The 21,816-nt window shown below is 45.5% G+C and overlaps 1 long non-coding RNA gene across 2 annotated transcripts; it reads left to right on the top strand.

Moving 5' to 3' along the window:
- Positions 1-206: 206 nt before the first annotated feature.
- LOC107321519 lies at positions 207-19,229 on the top strand. 2 transcript variants are annotated; one of them, XR_004309048.1, is made up of 3 exons: positions 207-3,346; positions 7,412-7,498; positions 9,514-19,229. It is a non-coding gene; the product is annotated as an uncharacterized LOC107321519 (long non-coding RNA). The 2 variants fall into 2 exon arrangements; XR_001558584.2 differs by lacking the exon at positions 207-3,346 and having other exon boundaries at positions 5,638-7,498.
- Positions 19,230-21,816: the final 2,587 nt, after the last annotated feature.

Below are 21,816 nucleotides of genomic sequence, written 5' to 3'. Positions count from 1 at the left end.
TGCCCTGTGCTCTGTGCCCTGTGCCCTGTGCTCTGACACCGGGCCGTGCTCCGTGCCCTGTGCTCTGTGCTCTGCTCTGTGCTCCGTGCCCTGTGCCCTGTGTCCTGTGCCCTGTGCCCTGTGCCCTGTGCCCTGTGCTCTGCTCTGCTCCGTGCCCTGTGCTCCGTGCCCTGTGCTCCGTGCTCCGTGCCCCGTTCCAATGCAGCCGCGTGGCGCTGCTGTCTCTCTTTCCCCCCGTCTCCGTGCTGTCCCGCTGTGTCCCCGGGCTGTTGGCAGTGCTGTGTGCTCACTCCGTGCCGTGCTGTCTGTGCGGTGCCGTTCCCCTCCAGCCCGTTGTGTTGCTGCCGTTCCTTCCCTCCCCCGCTCTGTGCTGCTGCAGAGGCGCAGCTGCGAGCAGCCCGCGTGAGTGCAGTGCGCCCTGTAATGCGATGGGACGTGTGCGCTGTGCGTGCACTCTGCGCCTTGCAGAGCCGCCGTTTGCGGTCCAAGGAGCTGATGAGGAGAGACACGGTGCTGGGACAGCGCTGTCCTGCTTCATTCCGCTCAGGGTACAGCCCTTAGTTCCCTGCTGTTGGTTTGGGTAATGCACAGAGCAGCCCTGAGCCAGCACCGCTCCCTGCACACACAGCTCGTGTTTGCACAAGCCGTGCAGGTTTGCTCGGGATTCACGGTGTGCTGAGCTGACAGCGCAGGAGTAAAAGATTCCAGCACCTCCACCTTTGTTTCCTTTCCTCCTCGCTGCATCCTCTGCGACCTTTGCTGTATTGATTTGTGCCAGTGATTCAAGAAGCAAATCATAAGTGACGCTGAGTTACGTGGTCAAGGTGGGAAAGAACAGCCTCCAAAAATAGGGCTGGAGAGGGAAAAATCCAGAAGATTTCTGCAATTCCAGTTGAAGAGTGGCTGCAGAGACCTGCCAGGAGAGGGTGGGAGTCTGTCCTGCACAGACAGGCTGTGAGCTCAGTGCCCTGCATTGTCAGAAATAGTTGAGGGGCTTTTGATCCCACCAGCCATTCCCTGCCTGATCTGAAAAGCAGGTTGGGACTGGACAATGGGGGAGGTTATATCTGTTGTAGGAATGGAGCCCTGGTGTCCTCTGAGGTGGCTTTGGTGTCTGCTCCATGTGGGATTGGCCTTTGAGAGCTGGGCCTTTGGGAGTCTTGGCTTTATGCAGCGTATGTAACCTCCAGGCTATGGACTAAGTCCCATTTGTGTCATGTAGAATGGACTGTACTAATAGGCTGCAGTAAGCATTGTGATTGATGCAGTCAGCTCCTGGCATTCCCGTTTTTGCTGTAATTAAAATCACCGGCGTGTGTGTTCACTGGGAAGACAGATATCAGTTAGTGAATCTTCTCGTCCTTTTTAGATGGGATGTTTGTGTTTTGTAGGTAAGGAGACAGGTTCAAAAGGATTGAACAAGTTGTTCGTGGTAAATAGCTGTCAGGCCAGAGATAGGGAGCAAGGACACAATGTGAGCAGAGGGAGCCAGCGTGTTCGAGCATATTGTGTTGGACTGCCAGTCTTGTATGTTGCTCACACATAATGTAGCCAAGTAATTAATTACATTCTGGAGTAAAATTAGGACGTGCTGGTGCTCCATCCTTGTGATACCCCAGTTTGATCTTCCTTGTGCAGCCAAAGCCGTGGCTCTGCTTCCCCCTGGAAGCATCAGGTGTGGCATGAGGGTGACAGCTACGTTTTGTTCCACTGTGTGCACATTGCATCCCCAGATGACCCTGTGCCTGAACACAAAGCAATCTGCCTAAAATTAAAACTGCTTCTTAGGTCCTCAGTGTGATGCTGCCCGAAGCTTTTCGTTCAGTTCATCTTTACAAGGTCACTGACACAGAAGAGTGCATTCTGTGAGCGTGTTGGCCTGGAGCCTTTCATGTAGATGCTTTAATGCAATGCTTGGGATGTGTTGTCTCTCACTGTGCTCCCTTCCTTTTTGCTCTCTCATTTTCTCTATTTCCCTTCCTTCCTTTTTAGCTCGGGAGCCCTCGGATCAATCAATATACTAAGGAATAAAGCTGTCCTTTTATCACCTTGGCGTATGAGCGCTAATGTAAATGTAATCAATGCATAATGAAAATACAAAATTTGCAGGGTTTTTTTGTTGGAACAGTCAAGAACAGGATCGTTCCATTCAGATTAATAGTGACCGTGTGCTCTTAATCACCAGACACAGCAAAACTGCTTCTAAACAGGAAATCTGTCGGCAGGGCCCTGTTTGTTTGCAGCAAGCAGCTGCAAGGAGCAAACAGCTGCTGCTGAGCTCTGAGCTTGTGGCTTAAGGCAGAACCTGGGCTGTCAGATCAGCTGGTTCAGGATCCTCTCTGCTCCCTCCTTCCTGCCCAATGGGAGCAGTAGGCCACAGAAGTTACCGTGTGATCTGCTAAGTGAGGAAACCATTCGTAAAGCCTCCTTAGCGGGGATGTTAGGATGGATTAATTATTCTTTGTTCTGGTCTCTGAAGATAAAGGGTAATTGCTCTTAATTATGTTTAATTGAAAAATTGCTTCTTCTCAAAGAATCCAATAGCATTAGCAGGATTTTGTCTTCTTGCCACCTATAGGGAGGAGAAGGACGTTCTGTAAGTTACAGCAGAGACTGACATAAACCTAATGGTGGCCTCAGAGAGTTTTACTGGATTTCCAGCCTGCACTCGAGAGCTGTACTTGTGATAGAGCAGATCTTAGAGCGTGCCAATGGGACAGGGCTGTGCTAAAGGCACTGAGGCAGGAGATGCAATTGGTGAGGCAGCTTTCATTGCTGATGCTGAGGGACTTTTCATCCAGTAACCCAAGGAGCAGCTGCAGATAAAGGAAAGGGAAAACATTTCAACTAAACAAAAGCCCTTCAGTTTACCTGCCTGTGAAGGAGGGTCTGAAAAACAGGCAAACAAAAACCTGCAAGTCTTGAGTAACCAGCCCTTCAGGTGTGGGTCAGCACTGTCTGCCAACGAGACAAGACTGTGATTTTTGAATTCAGGTGAAAAAACAAAGCATGTTTTTTACATGGGTAGAGCAGGTCTTTGCTCTTTGCTTTTCCTTTCCTCTGCATCCCCTTGTGCAGGGTAAGCCACAGCCCTGTCAGTACATCTGCTTACAGTGCCGTAATGGTGAACAACCCTTTTTCTATGTGGCTTTGTGTTGAACTCCAGCAGCCTCGAGCGGCATAGGATCAGAAATGCTTTCTGCAGAGCACTTGTCTCCCTAATGAGAAAGACAATGAAAAGCATTTTCCAGCACATCCATCACTCTGCAGCTGCAGCGTCCTGGAGCAACCTTACATAAGGCCTGCCTGCTGCATGGCTCTGGCAGGGCAGTGCAGCATGCAGGAGGTAAGGCTGGGGCTGGGGCTGGCTGCCGGGGGGCTCAGCTTGTCCTGGTGTCAGCTTGGTGCAAGGAGTGTGTCAGTCACCCACGCAGGGCACGTGGATCTCCGCTCATTCTGACCTGATCTGCCGGAGGCCTCTGCACCGCTCTGTTCCAGCCTCCATCTGTCCATCTGCCCAGTGCAGTAATTGAAAGCCCCCCAGAGGCAAAGCAGGGTGCAGTGTGCAAGTGCAGATTTGAGTGGGGCAGAATCATTGCAGCTCTTTGATTTGTGCTGTGCTGACTGGGGGTGCTCACCGTGACCAGGAACTGCAGACACATCTCTGGAGTTGTTGCTGTGTGACCTTCTGTGTCCCTGTTTTCATACCTGCGATGCTCAAAAGATCGTGTTTGTCCCACTGTAACATTAGTGACTTAATTAGAGCTGAATTTGGTCCCTCTGCCTCTGAACACGAGCAGACTCCATCAAGTCATCTAAAGGATCAGATCTAGTTTCTTCTTTCTCGCAGCATTGGTGGCATCTGGTTTCATTTTCCATCTTTCCAAAGGGAGCTCACTTTTCCCCACCTTCCAGCACGTGCCCGTTGTATGCCAGCACCCAGGACTGCCTGGGTCTCGATGCTGCACCAAGGACAGCTTCCTGCCAGCAGAGTCCTGGGTGGTGTTGGAGATGCAGTGTGGGATGTTGGAAGAACTGACGTTGTGGTGTATGTACCTTCAAACCAGGTCGAGAGACTAAGCCACAGCTTGTTAAGTGGATTTTGTTTGCTTGTGTTTTCCCTCTGTTTGGATGCGCAGGGATAGCAGAGGGTCTGTGGGGGATGGATTGATTCATTTAGGGTGTCCCTTCTCCATCCCTTTTCCTGCCCCAATTGCTCGACCAAAGGAGAGCTCCCTCAGCCCCAAGCCTGGCAAACACAGGGACAGCAGGGACAGACGTTCAAGTGAAAAATCATGGAGGCTTTTTTAATGTTTATTATTTGGTAAGACATAGGATTAAAAAAAAAACACGGCGGGTTTTGAGGGCTGGTTGGATGGCCCTGAAACGTGCTCTCAGCTTCAGCTCGCTCCGTGTCCTAATGCATTCTGCTGCACATCTCTTGCTTTGAAAAGCGCATCTACTTCCTATTATATAATCAGCATTGTAAGATGATGAGCATCTGTGAGTCAGATCACAGACATCAACAAAATCATTTAAAAATCATTTAATTTAATTAATTTACTTAAATTATTCGTACGGAGCTCGTTTATTCTCGGGGTTTGCCGGCTGCAGGTGTTTCTATGTAAGTGTGGGGGCAAGAAGCAGAATCAGTCTTTTGATAGTCTCTTAGCATCAGACTGATGGTGTCACCTTGTATTGAAACTCGTTTTCCAATAAAACCACGGGAGTTGATACATGGATCCAGAGCTGCTGCTCCCATTCACATCCCCTCCCTGTGCTCTCCAGCTGAAAGATACCATAGTGACAAACACAGGGGAGGTTTCATGTGGAGCTCATCCTAAATCTCCGGTTCAGCTCTTTATTAAGTCTTTCACACGTTATAACCATATAGAAGAGGATGATGTTTAGGGGGCAGCATGGAAGTAATTTTAGATTAAGGGATGGACGGAAGGACTTTGTATTCAAGCAGCCCGTCTTTCTGGCTGTCAGCGCCGTGTAAGTGTGTCACCAAAACCCAGTCTGATGTTTTCTTTATTATTATTCATAAGCTCCCATTCCAAACAGCAATCAAACTCTTCAGGCTGTGCCGTCTTGGGGATTATCACACTTGCTGGGTGGTTAAAGTCACTCCGCCTGGAGTCTTCTGCCTCTGAAAGTGCCCAAGGCTAATCACTGTGAAATGTGACGCCTGTCATGTCTTCTTGTTCAAGTGTGTGTGGCAGGCCTGTCATTCACTAAAAGCCTTTACATCTGTTATTACATGGTAATCCTCATGCATCAGGCTTCCAAATAAGAAACTGGTGGAACCCAGCAAGGTATGGCTCAGCCTTCGTTTGCATAATTCCCACAATGCAAGGCAACTCGCTCTCCCTTCTGAAATCATTAATAAGCAATAAGAATATTATATAAGCTGGCATCTTTTTTTAAACCACGATAATTTCCAATGCTATTATAATTAGGACAAAGATGGGAGTTTGAGCTGGGGGAGGGAGCAGACAAAGGATGAAGCTGATCTCCACCGTGACGTTGGAGGCTTCCTTTGTCTGCTGTGTGCTGGTTCGGACAGTGATGGCTGTGCTTCAGCCACGTGGAGTGGAGAATAGGCAATTTGGTTAAAAGTATTAATCCTTTTCATCCGGAAATGTTATCTGTTACCAGAAATAGGATCCCATTCTTTCTAGTCCACTTGTATTCTGGTTAACTGGCCCTGCAGTAAAAGCCTGAAAAGCAATGTGTGTTTGTGTAGCATCCTGAGGATTTTCAGCTCAGTGGTGGGCTGGATGAAGTGGGCAAAAATGTTCTGTTGCTGAGAATATCTCGAAGGCAGAGTGGCTGCTGACTGACTGCAACCACAGTGCAGTCATATGGCAGGAGATGCATCCTCCCAGGTAGCGTGTCCCAAGCCGTGACAGATCCAATGCGGTGTTTTCATGAAGAAGAGTGCAGCATCTGCACTGAGCGAGCAGGGCGTGCTGGTGAAGGAAGACCAAGTGGTTAATAGGTGTAAGTAATAGGGCAGCTCGCTTTGGAGTGGAGAAGGTTTTAAAAGTCACTTGTCAAAATCATTCTCCCTCTAACGCTGCGGCAGCCCTCGGATATGAGCGTGTTCCTGATGTTCCCCCTCATCACATGCACGAACACGGGGAGGCGGGCGGGGGGAGGCAGCTGCACTGACACACTATGGGGTTTGCAGGAACACGATGGCAATTTAGCAGAACGATTAAAAGATTGCAAACATTTATTAATAGCTTTGCTGCTGCAGCACTGTGCCGGAGGAGCCTTGCTTCCTCTGGGATGCTCTTACCTCCTGCCCCTTCACTTCCGCAGCTTTAGAAATCAAAATGACAGTTTGGGGCTTGATTTCTATTTAAAGCCAGAGCTGAGGACCACGCAGCAGGCCGCCCTACCCCACGGCCTGGGGAAGGGAACAGGGGGAGTCTGAGTGTGGGGAAGAAGTCTTACAAAGCAAAAAGAAAGGGATTTTTCCCCCAGCTATTGGTTATGCTTCCATTTCATCCCCGTGCTCCTTTTCCTCCCCCCCTGGACCCTGACTTCTCGTCCGTCTGACTCTGGGCTCAGCTTTGGATCTGTGGTGTCTTTTCATACTGTAAAACAAACCCAGCGGAAGACAATATAAATGACTATTGGAGCAGACCTGCTGGCAGTTCTGCACGGCAGCCAGATCCCCCTCAGATTAGGGCAGCAACAGTTCTTTTCCAGTTCTCATGACTGCGTTGTTGCCTCTTCAGATTTTATTTTGCCTGGGTAAGGGGAGGAGGTGGGGGCTGAGTAGTGAAGAAAATTAAAGAATGGATATTGTCTGAACAAGGAATCACCTGCATCATCTGCAATCCCTCTTGTAGTCGGATAGGATGGCAGCACACCTCAACCACAGCTGTTCCTGCACAGCACACCCAGCAGGTGCCACTGGGCATCAGCAGCTGATTGATTACCTGAACTTGACTTCTTCATTGCTTTGGGAGGATTTTTCTTCTATTTGTTCCCACAATCTAAGCGTGCCACTTGGCAATGAAAAAAACAGTATGTATCTCATTGCATAATCACTATGTCTCTGCTTAGTGCTGTTGAATAGGAAAGTTACATGGATCTGGTGAATAGAAAGGAGAAAAAAATACACTGGGGGAAGAATGAAACCACACAATGTGAGAGGGGAGTGTAAGTCCTATAGAAATCTGTCCTACTTGGGATGAGTAAAGATAGCCTATATGGATTTCTGCACAGCTTGGCATGCAGCATCTGCAGCCTTAAACAGGCCTGCTTTTATGGGGAATGAGTGATATGCTCATTTGTATAATCCCAGCCCAAAAGCCAGAATTCCCACCTGCCATTGTAGCTAATGCCATGGGTGCATTTGGGCTAATTGCTCTCTTCAATCTGTTCTTTCCAGGAGCTGGAATTCCCTTGCTCAGAATAGCCAAAGAATGACAGATGAGGATGAAACAGACTTGGATGTTGGGCGGTTACTCAGTCTCAGGTGAGATGGAGTTTTATATTCTGTATAGGATCACTGGAGCAGCAGTTTAACAGAAGAAGCCACTTTCAGAGATACTTTCTATCTCTTAATTTCTTGACGCTTCAGTCAAGACTCTTCAGTCTTAATTTCTTGACCACTGAAAATGGTAGGTGTTACCAGAAGGCAGCACCCGCATGGCTTCAGCTGCCCTGTTACGTTCTGCATGTTTTCATGGAAATAGCTATTTTATGTGCATTGGTTTCAGTATTGTTGATTTTCATGTGTAATGTGTGCGATTGAACAGGCAGGCACCTTGGAGTCTTGGGACGACTAGGGCAGCAGTTGGTGGATGGATTTTTGTTGTTTGTTTTTTTTCCATGTCCTCAAGGGCTGTTTTGGAATGTGTTGGCCCTTACAGATATTTAAAGCAAGATTGTTTAAATATTATTTTATTTCACCAGTATTTCCTCTGTTCCCATCAAAATCTCAAACCTCGGTGATGCTCTTGCCTCCCATATGCCTTATTATCTTCTTACTAATGTATTTTCTTGCTCATTGATGAAAAATATGTTGTAGTGCTTAGGGTATGGGAAACACCATCCTCTCACTTGTTTGGTAGTCGAAGCGTAGCCTTTGCCATTGGCATTGCCTCCCATTGTTAGGCTAGATTCTTCATTAAGGCACACTGGCCATATGTCTGGAAGAGACTGAAATTGCATATTTGCAAATGAGTAAAGAATTTGCTTTCTTACGTACTGATCTCTCTATACATCCTGTGTCTTGGCTGCTGTGTCTGTGATCAGGTGGTAAGTTAACAGGACTACAGTTGTGACTAAAATTGTTGTATTAAGATTCAAATATCAACAACAGATCAAAGAGTTAATTTTCTCAATTGACAAATAAATTTATTAGCTAGATTATTAGTCAGACATGAAAAATCCAAGAATGTTTAAAAAAAAAAAAACCCTCACAAAATGCCAGGAGTTCATCTATTCTGTCCCTTTCTCATCATTAAAGGAAGATAGAAGTTTGAGATAGATAACAAGGGACTGACCCTTGTGATTTCTTTTCTTAGCCTTCACACACACAGGAGCTGGGGACAGTACTCAGGTTCATCCCAGATACACCCTCGGGACACAATTAGGCTGCACTTGTACCGCATCTATAAAGCTTGGATTCCTCAGGAAGGCTAAGGAATATAGTGATCAATAGCAATGTGGGTAGGTCTTTTCTTACTGGAAAATTTAGAGATGAGAAGAAGAGGTGGTGAGCCTGTCTCTACTGCACGGTGAGAAGCAAGAACATAAAGATCTTCAGCTTTTATTCACTGATACAAGGCGAGAGAAAATAGGTGTTCTTTGTATCAGAGGAGATAATAATGAAGAAAGGAGAGAGAGGATAGAGGTGATAACAGAAATGAGAGCTGCCTTTTCTGGGTGCCAGCCACTGGTAAATAACTTTCTAGCTGCTGAGAAGAAAGGTAGAGACAGGAGAGAAGTTTCCAAGATTTCAGTCCCCCTGAGCAATGAGTCCCTTTGGAGTAATATCTTCAAAGATAAAATATTCCAGGACAACATGAACATAGGAGTGGTGAAGCCACACACATGCAGTGGTGACTCTATCAGTACAAAGTCAGTAATGAAATGTACTTTGCTCGTTTGATGGTGAATTAAAATCTGGAGGGAAAATGGAAAGCCAAGTAATGTAAAATCATGTCTTCATCTTCCTCCACTGAGATGACACTGTATCACCTCTGCCAGTAGCGAAATATCTGCCAGCCTTTGTCAGCATCTTACATCACTGCATGACTGAGAGCAGACAACGTTCCCTCTGCTGTCATGTAGTGCAGCACCAGGGAACACCTGCAGAAGTACAGTGACCATATACCTGTGGAATGTTGCTCTTGTCCATACTGCTGAATGCAGAGATGCTGACAGAACTGAAACATGTTGCTCTGTTTGTTCTATTTGTCTGACTCCTCATCAGCCTGACCAGCTTTCATTTCTAATGTAAATTTGTAAATTTTCTACTTCAAGGTTTTACTTGCAAAGTTTTGGCTTCAGCTGAAATTGGAAGGTGACGGAGCAGTGGAGCAAGTTTCACAGGGAGGCTGTGGAATCTTCTCCTTTGGAGATATTCAGAATCCACCTGGATGCTTTCCTGTGTCATCTATTGTAATGAACCTACTTTAGCAGAGCTGTTGGACCAGTGATCTCAGGGTCCCTTCCAGCCCCTATAATTCTGTGATTCTCTGAACCATATGACGTTCTTGCTTGCTGTCCTGCTTGTTGACACTCACTGTTGTCCAGAGTTTGCTTCTGCACACAATATTTGGGTGGTCACAGCCATTAATCTCAGCATAAGGAAAACATATCAGAATCACTTGGATCACATTACCTTAAATTCTCCATTTGAATGAAATGTAGCATCAGATTTCTTCACTTCCTATCTCCATATTTTGCTCTTTTCTAATAGTAATAAGCTTCCAACTCTGTGTTCTCCTTTGGTATCAGCTTTGTGTTGTCTTCGCTCCCTGATATTCTTTTTCTTTTAAACCATTATTTGTTTAGATTATTTGCCCCCACGGTGAACACTCACTCTCAGGTGTTCTGTTAATTGCAGCAAATATGATATGTTACAGATACCTGTTTATCTTGGCTAGGACTTGTGTGTTACTTGCTTGAATAGATATGTATACTAAGTTCATTAAACACCCATCCTTAATGCCTTAGACTTGAGAAAAGACATGTTTCAGTAGAGCTCTGTTTGTCTCCAATTAAAGCTCATGTAAGCAAAGCAAATAATTGCTGGAATCCCTTTACTCAGAGCACCTGGATTTCTCTCATGGTGGAATAATCCAATCTAAATCTCACTTTGCTTGTTAAAATTCCCATATTCTTTACTTTTAGGAAATACATGAGTGTTCCTAGTAGCGAGGTTAGGCTATGTTAGATCATATGCTGGTCACCGTGTCCATTTGCTGTCCAGATGTTGACTAACATTGGTACGGATTAGTTTTTTGCAAGTTGAGTGAGACATTGGAAGGCATGCCCAGTCATTTCCATGACAAACCAACTAGTGGGTTAGAGGATCAGAGAGGGATGCCACAGATAACAGTGTGAACAGAAGTGGCTGAAGCGCTGGCGTTGATTTCTAGGTGCTACTGATGGATCTTACCATTCTTACTCACAACATGATGTGTCTTTTGGGTGCTTATGAGTAATGAGCAGAGCTAGTTTGACTAGCGTCCCTGTCCCCCAAGGCCACAGCCCTTTGAGAGAGAACAGTGTGTACCAGTGCTTTTGGCAGCCATGCTCCCACCCTGATGCAGTCGGTTTGGGGGGGCACGGAGCTGGCAGAGATGACTCATTCCGCCTCAGTGGCTCATTGAGGAGCTGCAGGGAGAGGCTATTTATAACCAGACCTTTCAGGTTCAGTGCAGCAGCATCTTCTGCAGGAGGAGGGGGCAGAAATGGGGATGGCACGTAAAACTTAACAGATATAAATTTATCTCCACCCCAGTGTTGTCCTTAGAGCTGTGTGGCCATTGGTGACTTCAACCAGCCCTTTTCCCCAGGCTCAGCTGTCTGGATGATCTGGTCCCAGTGTAAGATTCTGCTGATAACTTTTCATCTCCTCAAAGGCCAGGGAGACAGCTGTGAATACCATCAATGTGAGCAGAACACGAAGTCTTCCTAGCGTAGCTCCTGAAGCAGCTGTTATTGATTCATTCTGACCCACGACCATAGCACTGTCACCTTCTCTTTTCTTTGTCCCTGTGTGTGTTTGTCCCTGGCTTACCACTAAGACAAGCTCTTTTCATGGGTGTTTTCAAACAGTCTTTATGCTGCCAGCAAATCTCATTTAGGCCTCCTGAGGTTTCTCTTGTATACACAAGCTAACACTGTAATTTATAAAACTGTAGCTGTTTTTCCGATCTTAATGGGGACTCATTTCATCTTTAGGTGCTTCTGTGACTCCATATGCGAAACAGAGATAATGATACCCCCTGGGTTAAGCACAGTGTGATCTGCAGCTATGAAACGCCACCTAAGTGGTAATATTATTACCAGAGATTTGTAGAACAAGGGGAAAGCATGCTACAGAACAAAAGAGGACAGCATGTGTAACAGACAATATTTACTATGAGCACCTAGATACCTCTTTGTATCTGGGTAACTGTAGTCTTTATCTTGGTGCATATTAGCATACATAAAAGTTATTGAATTTTATGTTAAACTAAACTTCTTGAGGTTGTCTGTTCTCTTAACTGGCTTTTGAATTCAAAAGGGATCCTGCTGCATGCATGCTTGCTTTGTTCTTACTCTATATCTGCTCTGTTCTTAAATCAGTTCATGTCTGGAACTGAACTGTGGTTTGAAAGCTGCTTGCTCCTGTTATTCTGCAGGCTTCCACCCATAGCTTACACACTTCGTATTTGGCTCTTCATCCTTTCCTTTTCTTCTTTCTACCTCTTTCTTCCTGCTCCTTCTCCACTAAGTAGGTAATTGATTTCACAGTATACAGCCACAGTGCAGTTTGATGACTGTACGTTTCTCAGCATCTCATTAATGCGATTTAGTAGATCTGTAGGTTTCCGTGGTGTTTTCACTTTTGTCTGTCCTGCATCACTGAGCTGCAGACCCAGGGGCACATTGGCCTTTTCAGCTGTGGGTTGTGCTTATTATCTTCATACAGAAGCTGTACTAGAAATAATTCTTGCCTTCGGTTCTCACAGCCGACTCAAGGGGAGGCCTACCCTGCATAAAACCAAACAGTGCTGTAACAGTCACTTCTTTCTCAGAGCTCAGCTATAAGACTGTAAGGACCTGTGGATGCGAGATGAATCCTGTATGCTTCATCACATAATCTGGGCTGGACCTCTGCAGGGTGACCTTAGCTACGAGATATGGTTTAGAAGCTATGAGAGATGGTTTAATGTTTTGTTGTAGCTGTGGTAACAAGGGGACGGTTGGACTATAGATGATCTTGTAGGTCCTTTCCAACCTTGGGTTTCTGTGATTCTGTGACCTCAGGTCTCTCTCACTGCTGCCTTATTTTTCTATATTTGTTTCATTTTGAAAAAAGCAGATTTCTGGTTCTTGTGGTTGCAAATAAGCCTCCAAAACCTCAAAAAAAAAAAAGTGTGTGTGTATAAACATATATATGTAGCTGATGCTTAGGTGTTTGTTGTAGTCTTGAGAGAACGAAGTTATTTTTCAGGGACTTGAAGTTCATATTTTGGGTAATAAACTGAGATGTGTAGTGATTATAATTGTAATGACAACTGTGCTACTTGTCTCTTTCTTCAAAAACTGTTCAGAGTAGATAAAATGGTTCTTAGGGGCTCTTAGTTTATCACTTCAGCAGCTGCCTTGGCTTCCCTTTGCTGCCTTAGGCCCTGGCGAGCTCTTGTTATACTATGTGAAGCACTGCTGGCTCCTCTGAGTGCAGCTCGGTGTGCTCAGAGCAGACCCAAGGAAGGTTGGGTGCTGTGGCTGAAGAGCACGCAGGGAGAGGTGTCCAGGTTTGGCTCCATGAACCCAGAGAGGGCCAGGAAGGGGAACCAAGAGTCTGCATACGTGTCAGAGACTGAGAAGGATTTACCTCCCCGCATTTCCAATTGCTTGTTTTCTATCTGGGGAAAATCCCTTTTGACAGCCCAGGCGGTGAGCTTCTAATTCCTGTCTCCGGCTCATTTTTCACTTCAATCCCTCAGCGAACGGATTTTAATGCTTGATGGATTCAAACGAAATTATTTCTGTTCCTGTAGCTTTGTAAAAGCCTCTAGGGTGTGTGTGTGTGTGCACAGGGGAGGAGGGATGGCGCTTGTTTTCGTTACACTCCAATAAGCCTCCTCTCCAAGGGAAATGTATTTCATTTATTCATTTAGGGATATCTTTTTGGTGATTCCTCCCATTGCTGTCCTTCTGGCCCCTTGCTCACAGGAGGGCCTGTCAAAGATTTGCTGTTCCAAAGGGGTGCAGTGTTCCAGAGCAATGTTTCTGTTGCAAGCAGGGATTCCAATAATAGGGCCAGAGTGTGCTTCCAAGAGTAGCCTGGGGAGGGAGGAATAACTATGGGAAAACTTTTGTCTTCTTCAGCTCTAACTAGGAGTGAGGCAGCTCCGCAGGCTCGGGGATGGGGTCAGTGACTGAGGTGGTGTCTTGGTAATCATTGGTCTTAACATCAACGTGTTGTTTGAACATGTGTATAATGCTGCTGTTGTAATGGAGAAGTATTGCTTTTATTACAATTTCGAGCCTCTTTTACCAGCAGAAATCACTGCAGGGAACCATGCAAGGGCTCTGCCTGCGTAATGCTCTGTAGGCAGTCAGAACTGTCTGCTGCTTCTGCTGGGCATCTTTCATGGAGTTCCTGCATCTGAGAAACTAAATTGTACTTAAGAGCTTAAAATCTCATCATTCTACCCAGGACAAATCATAATTACAGTAACAATTAACGAAGCAGTAATTCTAATACGTATGGCTGTAATCAATCCTTAAAACCAGTGTGCTGAAGATCTTCATTGTGTTATGGAGGATTAAGGTGTTGTGTGAACCTGATGATGTCTCTCAGTGTATGAAGCCAGTGCTGCTGGGGTGTGCTACGCCATTTAATGAGACTGTCTCCACTGGGTTGTTTCAATTTACAGCCGCTACCAAGTTGTCACTTGCTCGGGCAAGAAAAAGATGTAGTTCCTGGAGATGGAAATGTATTGTGTGTTCTTCATCACATGCTGCCTTCTAGGGCAATCTCATGTATCCACAGGTTCCTGTGAACATTTGTTTGGAGCTACTGGTTTTCATCATAACTGCATGCTGTGTCAGTCTCATAGGACTCGTGGATCCTGGGTCTACTGCTGTTGCTTGTAGGTTTGTTCTGTTTGATGTCTCTCTTCGTATTTTTATACACAGATTTCATATATACAGTTTTCAGTGTAGGTACTCCAAGTCTCATTTTTTGTTCTGTTAAATACGTTGCTTACAGGTGAGATGCCCTGTTTTGTTAGTGTGATGTTCTAATTGTTATTAGCTTTCCCTGCAAGTGCCCCAAATTATACATAAAGCACATCTTGAATTTTTTATTTGTAAATTCAGGAATTATTTCCTTAATCTAGTCAACACATTCTTGTTTTTAATTGTATGTTTATTTTAATCCTGTCAATAGCCTCCAAGCCTTTGAACCAAGGACACTAAATTGAAACACACGACACCAGTTTTAGCAGCAGTTTCTCCATAACTCATAACTGTTATCTTAATGCTGGTGTGTTGTTGTTGGGATGAGGATGATGGAGACTCGAAGTTATCTGTAATGGCAGAATGCATCAGTACCACTGGGAAAGTATCACATTGGGTTGTTTTCTTTCACTTGCCTCTTTTACTTAGATGGTGACTCTGAAACCAGTAACTCTTTCCTATGTTGGCTGGCATCTTTCAGCTGGAAGATCCTTATCAAGCCTTCCCTTACATTTCCTACAGTACTGCCTTTTCCATGCATGCTGTCAGTTGCTCAGGTCTGCCATTCAGCGTGCCTTTGGCACTGCAGAGAATGGCTTTAGCCACTATCTTTGGATGCTTTCCAGTCCCCTATTTACTCATACATCTAGTCCCTATAATCCATTAATGGTGAAAGGCTTATCAGTGTAAGCTCTGAATTTTACCTTAATACCCTTTGCCCTCTGATTGTTGGTTTTTTTAATTGCATATCAGTCTGCTTCTATTATCACTCACTTGTGTCCCGTTGTCCAACTTCATAAATGCTACCAGCCTGAAAGGAGATGAAATGTTCATTTATTATTGCAGTGCTGAAGCTTTTTTCCTATGAACAGTTTCCTTGAGGTCACAACACAGTGATTGTGTCAGTGTTGTACAAGCCCAGCTGCTGCTTACAAATTCATGACATTTCCTGCATCTATATGCCAAGCATCTTCTTGGTCTATGCTGGTTGTTGTAGTGCTTGTTTGAGTCTATGGGATTTTTCTCTTTGTGCTTGATGTACTCTATTCTTTGTACTGAACATGATCTATTTCTTGTTATATTTTGTGTTTTTCTTGTGTTTGGATCTACCCTATGCCCTATATGGGAACAGTTGACTGCCATAGGTTGCTTCTTTGGCCTTCTATCAGCCTGGAAAAGTCAGAGGGAAAGGATTCAAATTTTCAGCACAAATCTCAAGAGAGGCCCCTTAAGTTCCCTTTGAGAAGGTAGGAATCAGTTTCACACATACGTTTGTTCAGTTTTATATTACTTTTTTACATTCATCTAAAAACATTCCTCACTTCCCTTTTCCAAGCAGTGCTCTGTCTCATCACGTCAACAGATGTTTAAGGGGTTTTCACAGTCTCAGTTGACTGGAACATCTTAAGTGTTTCAAATGTCTCAAAATGATCAAAATTGAGCATAATGAAAACATAAAGCTTCCTTCTGATTTGCCTGCCTTTTTTTCTGACACATGTGGCTTTCAGATAAACACGGACTTGTAGCGTATACACATACAGTTGAATATTCTCCTAGTTGCATTCTGCGTTTCCAGACTTTCAGCTCTTCTGGGCATCTTCCTGGCTTTTTTTTCCATTCAAACATTCTCTGGCATCTTTTTACTTCCAATATCACATGGCATTCCTTAATTCCTCTGCACCCAAAATACTTTAAAAATTATTCCTTATTAACAAGAGTTTTCCAGCTGTCTCTTCTTAACAGAACAAAGGCTTTCGCTGTACCTGTGAGTCTGGGCAACTCAGCCACCTGAAGGTATGGTTGTGATGGCTGTGGCCTGGGAGGGAACACTCTCCAGGCACATCCCTGTCAGTATAAAAGGTATTGGGTGGGAATGCAGAGGGGTCAGTCCCCAGGTCTTTCCTTAAGGAGTTTTCCTCAAAAGTAAGAAGGATATTCTTGAATATATTGACCTACAGTCAGTATGATTGGCTCGATTACCATATACTACAAAATGATATTCCTGTAGGACAGATTGAAAGCTGGCAGGTAACGATTCCCACGAGAGCTGCAGGGAAGTGGGCCTGGACTTGTAGCAGAAATACCCCCAGGACACCACCCGCAAGAGAAAAACGTGCAGTCTCCAGAAAATAAAACTAGTAAGACACAGTTTATTTAAACAGCATTCAGAGCTGTGGTGTTGCTTCTTGGCCAGTGCACAGGTAGCAGCAGCTGAGCAACAAATACCTTGTGTTTAAATTCAATTCTCACTTTTCTGAGGAAAGCCAGTGCAGCTGCATAGGTGTAAATGAGCAGATGCTTTCTATGTTTGCAGAGACACCTGCTGTCAGTGTGCACAGTGCTGAGCAAGAGAAGCTCTTCTCCTTGTTTCCTGTCTTTTGCTGCTCTGGACTGCAATCTCTGCAGAACTTGTAGTTGCTATTATTATTATTATTACTATTAGTGATACTGCAGATCTTCCCCCCTTCCTCCATGAAGCTGTTTCTGCCAGGTCCTTTTCTGCTGCATTTCATTACAGCCAAGAAGATGGCTTTGACGTATGCATTCCTGCAGCTCTCTGCTAAGTCCTAATCTTTCTAATAGCTGGAGGTTTTCAGTTTGTCTTTTATTAATATTCTGTCCTAATTGTAAAGCACTTCAGCGATATCCAGAAGCCTGTCTTATATAACAGCCTTATCCATACTTGAGTCCTTCAGAGCTGGAGTGTCGAGAAAAGACTCCGTTTGATCTGCATAGTCTGTCGTTAGCCCTCATGACTTTAATGCACAAAGCTGTTAGAAATTAACAATACATTTCAAGTATTTTTAAACATTTGACTTTACTAGAAAGAGTATGACGTGCTGCCATGCACAGTTCTGAGTGGTGGAGTTAGAAAAGTCTCTGTAAAGTCTTCTAGGAGCCTTGTTATGCAGCTCTAAATGAGCTGGAAAGTGGAAGAAGCTATAGGATAATTAAAATGTTTCATAAAGCTCCATTATTAATCAGATTCTATGCATTAGGGTGTTTTTTGTTTGTTTTTTTTTTTTTTAAGCCAGGCTAATAGATGTGAGAACCTAAAAACTGGGAACTGCTTTTTTCCTTACTGTGGATATCCCAGACAGTCGCTATCATTCAAACTAATTACTTAAGCTATTAATAAGGATGCTTTGTATTTTTTAAATGATAAAAATTAAACAATCTCAGTCAGAAAAGAAAGCAAAGGTTCTTTACCCGATGACCAGGGATCCATGCAACGCAGCTGAAGAGCTCACCTGTCCACAATAAGCAGCTGTAATCCTGTGATCCAGGTCCCACTTCAGAAAGAGATCATTCCCTTCCATCTCTCATTTATTGTGACTGTACATAGACTGTACATAGCCTGCACAGGCTCTTGAACAGGTTTGCTATTACCTAGGAGAGCTAAGATCATCTGCAAGTGGAAAAATAATTACTCTGAGTATTCCTTTGCTGGTCACTCTTTGGCTAACTGTCTTTTTTGACTTGAGACCATCAGAGAGAAGCACTGCTTTCACTGCTGAAACCACATCAATCTTGCTTCAATGGTTTAAATGGTATTTTCTTCTAGAAATTGCACCCGGACCTCCACCTAAATGAGCTTCCTGCCTGCCTTGTGCTTTACCTCCACCTGCACAGCAATGCCTTCTACATGGATGTGACTGTGAAGAGCTGATCATAGTTTGGCAAAGGAGATTTCTGATTTGAAAGAGGTGACATTTGCCAACTGCAGGCACATAAAACTGCAAAGCTAAGCCAGCTAAACCAGCTTAATTGATTGTGTTGCTGGCTGTGTGAACCAGGAGACTGTGAGACTCAAAAGTGGCACGAGGGAAGCAAACAGGGTAAGGAGTAATGCCAGGAAAGGAGTATTCATTTTTAGCAAGTCTGGAACAGGGAAGGCCCAGTCTCTGGGCTGTGGCCATACCTGCTCATATAGGAAGCTCATATGTATTTGTCCCATTGAGCAGCAGGGTGTCCACTGTATCTTCTTCCATGTTATGTCATTTGGAAGGCAAGGAATGGATTAGGGCATCACCTCTGTGCTCTCCAGCTCTGACAGCTGTGTACTGACAGAGTGGAGCTGTAAGCGTGCTGATCCGTGGCCTCATGGAGCATTGTAGTGCAGTGGTCTCTTGCTTCCTTCTGGAAACCTTCCCCTCCCCTGCAGTGATGCTTGCTGTAACCTAGTCTGCCTACAGCCCAGTCCTGTCTCTGGTGAGCCCTTTGTTTTCATGCTGTAATGTGTAGTAAGCTTCACTTTTTTTCCTGCCCATTCTCTTCCTCACCTCTGTTATCTTGCTCCCTTCCCTCTTCCTTCCAGTAGTTCGTTCTTCCCATCTTCCTGGGGACTGTTCTTTTGTTCCATCCTCCTTTCCCATTCCTGTAGCTTTATTACAGGATCACACTTCAGCTTTTCCCCCTTCAAAACTATCTGACTGCAGAATGTGACCTCGGGTCCATCTGCCCATCTCCTCCTGACAATCACAAAGGGAAGTTCTCTGCTTGCAATCAGGATTTGAACACTGAGATTACAGCAAGAACCATAATGCCTTTGTAGTGCTGTTGGGATTATTCCTCTCCCATGGAGTAAACCCTGAAGAGCAACACCAAGTCTTCAAGCAAACAGAATCTCCAGCTGTCAGTGCTTCTGCTTCCTCTGGAGGCAGACACGCTCCTGTCCAAACACAATATGCTGGCAGACTGATACTTGGCATCTTTGTCTATTGAGACATGCCATGTTTCTGGAACCTTTTATAAGTGATAGAAAGATAATAAAGGGAGAGGTAGGCCATAAATCCAGGCTGTCCAGTTCATTGTCTCTTACGGGTCAAGTTCCTGGTTAGTGTCTTGATCCTCAGCTTAGATTTTACAGTTCTTTGGCAGGTTTTTTGTGTGATATCAATTTACTTCAGACAATGATGTTCTTGCTAATGCAGGTGACAGAAATCAAGAATGGAAAAACTGGTACTGAGGTAACTGCTCCAGAACATCAAAATCTCTGTGCCTTCCCATTGGTAATTTGCTGGAGGGATTTTTTTCTTGGTCATTTCATTCTCAAACTCCTTTTCTGGGCTTTTGTCTCTAACTGGAATTGAAATACATTCTTCTGAGTTGAGGGTAGACAGCACAGCCCTTGTATTCTCTATTTTAACCCCCAAACATTTTCTGTACATAAGTGATTCCTGAAAAGGAACTGGCCAAACCCTCCCCCCACAAAAGGCTCATGCATTTGCTCCCATGCACATCTTTTCTAAGGAAAGACAGGGCTTTGTACCTGCAGGCAGTGCTGTATTTGTGAATGCAGGAAGGAATCAGAGCCAGTCCCCCTGCTTGCCCAGGCTGCTCCTCACCCCAGGAGCCCTAGCTCTGCGCTGGGCTGCAGCTCCCTCTGCCTCAGCCTCTGGCTGGATTGCACCATTCTGACTTAGATTCATCTCTGGCAGCAGTGAGTGTGCATGTTACATAATGTAATCTTTGTGTCTTGAGGATTCAGGCCTGTCCTCTTTTGTGCTGCCAGATGGAGGAGAAGCCGTGTGCTCTCTGGAGAGATGTCCCTGTGTGTCTCGCTGCTCAGCCACGCTGGAATTATGTGTTTCTCTCTACAATGGGCCGCTGCTGTTCCCTGGCATTTGGCTCTGGGATAGCTGGCGTTTTAGAATGTAGTGGATGCTATACAGCCACTGCATCCTAAAATTAATTTGCCTAGAAAAGCAGATTCACAAAGAAACTCAGAAATGGATTAGTGAAGACAGTGTGGTCCAGGTACTCTACTCTGAATGGCTGGGGCTCTTTCCCAGCCGAAGCCCAAATGTCAGGGGGTCAGGGACAACCAGGTTTCTAGCTCTTGTCATACTGTCTCATTTCGTAGTTGTTTCAGCTGCTGCCATTTCTCTGTTGCTCTGTTCTGTAACATGGCTCTTGCCTGCATTGTTCCTGCCTCTATTATTCTAGCTGCTCCTTGCCCTGATCCCTGAAGTGCTTTCCAAAGTGATAAATCACACCTGAGCGATTCCCTACTCACTAATGAAGCATCGTCTCCAAATTGTGCAGTGCTCAGTTGACTGAGACAAAGAACTAAACCCACCTGTGGGCAGTAATACCACTGCAGTCCTCAGGAATAGCTCAAAAGACCCCAGGGCGGGTGAGGGCAGCACTAGTCAGGGCCAGGCAGGACTCACCCATCTGAACTTCCATACTGCAGCACACTGTCAGCAGGCTCCAGAAACGGCAGCTTCCAGTGTTACAACCCAGCACAGTGAACTTCCCCAGGATGGGGTGGTGTTAAGACATTCTCATTTCAGCCTCCTGCTGCCTCTGGGCTTCCCAGCAGGACCCCATCGGCTTCCATGGCTCCAGCAGTGCAGCTGCTGCAATGAGAGCCAGGGCTCACGTGCAGCCAGCCATGCTGCCTCTGAGCAGTGCTTCTGCACTGGTGATACCAAACAGTAGCAAGCCTCTTCTGGAGATGAAAAAAGAACAATCAGCACTTTGCTTTTAAATCAGGAGCTGAAATGATGCTGCATCTGTGAATTGCTGCTCAACAAATATCCCCATCATAATTCCCATCAACAGCCCCATTCAGCCACCACGCCAGCTGCTGCCAGGGGTCCCGGGCAGAGGGGCCACCAGCCTCTCTGCCATCCTGAGCATGGACACGGTGCCTTGTGTGGAGTCTGTGTGAGCTGCTGTGTATCTGGTGCTGACTGTGCAGCAGAAGGGGCAGCGGATGCTGATGCTGGACTGTGGTGTAATTTGCTTTCTGTGGCTGCTTCAGCCTTCCCGGTGCGTGTAGCTGTGCAGGCCACGGCAGCAGGGCTGGAATGGAACCTCAGGCTGCAGAGAAGTTGCACTTTGGTTGTTGCACTGAAGTCTGTGCCACTGCATAGTAAGTGCTGTGCATGTGCCAGCGAGAGCAGAGCTAGCATGAGTAAGCTTATTATGTGATAATCACACCTTCATCTTTCTGGGTACGTAAACTGCTGAGGTATCCAAGTCTGGCAGTGAGGCACAATCACTGTCTGAAGATGAGCAAGAAGCAACCGGGTCCTTCCCTCACCAGGAACATATGTCTGATTTGACACCATTAGCCTTTAATGTTTTTAAACAGAACATCATTACTGAACCACCTGTTGGCACTTAATTACCTGCGTCTGATGACAAAGACGGTAAAAAAATCTGCTTTTTAGATGCAAGCCCCTTCGTTTGTCTCCCCTTTCCCGATGTGCCCCGGCGAAACCTCTGCGCTCATTTGCTCGTTTCAAAGGCTGAACAAAAACTTCCCGAGGGCTGCGAGTCCTCCCGGCTACACCTGGACGAGCGCTGGGCGCTGCCCCATAGCGCCGGTCCTGCCCGCGGCCCCGTTCGGGCCGGCGGAGCACCGAG

This window comes from Coturnix japonica, chromosome 15 (genome assembly GCF_001577835.2).
Source record: "Coturnix japonica isolate 7356 chromosome 15, Coturnix japonica 2.1, whole genome shotgun sequence".
Lineage (NCBI taxonomy): Eukaryota > Metazoa > Chordata > Aves > Galliformes > Phasianidae > Coturnix > Coturnix japonica.
Note: the sequence above shows the minus strand (reverse complement) of the source record. Positions and strands in the feature narration are given on the sequence as shown.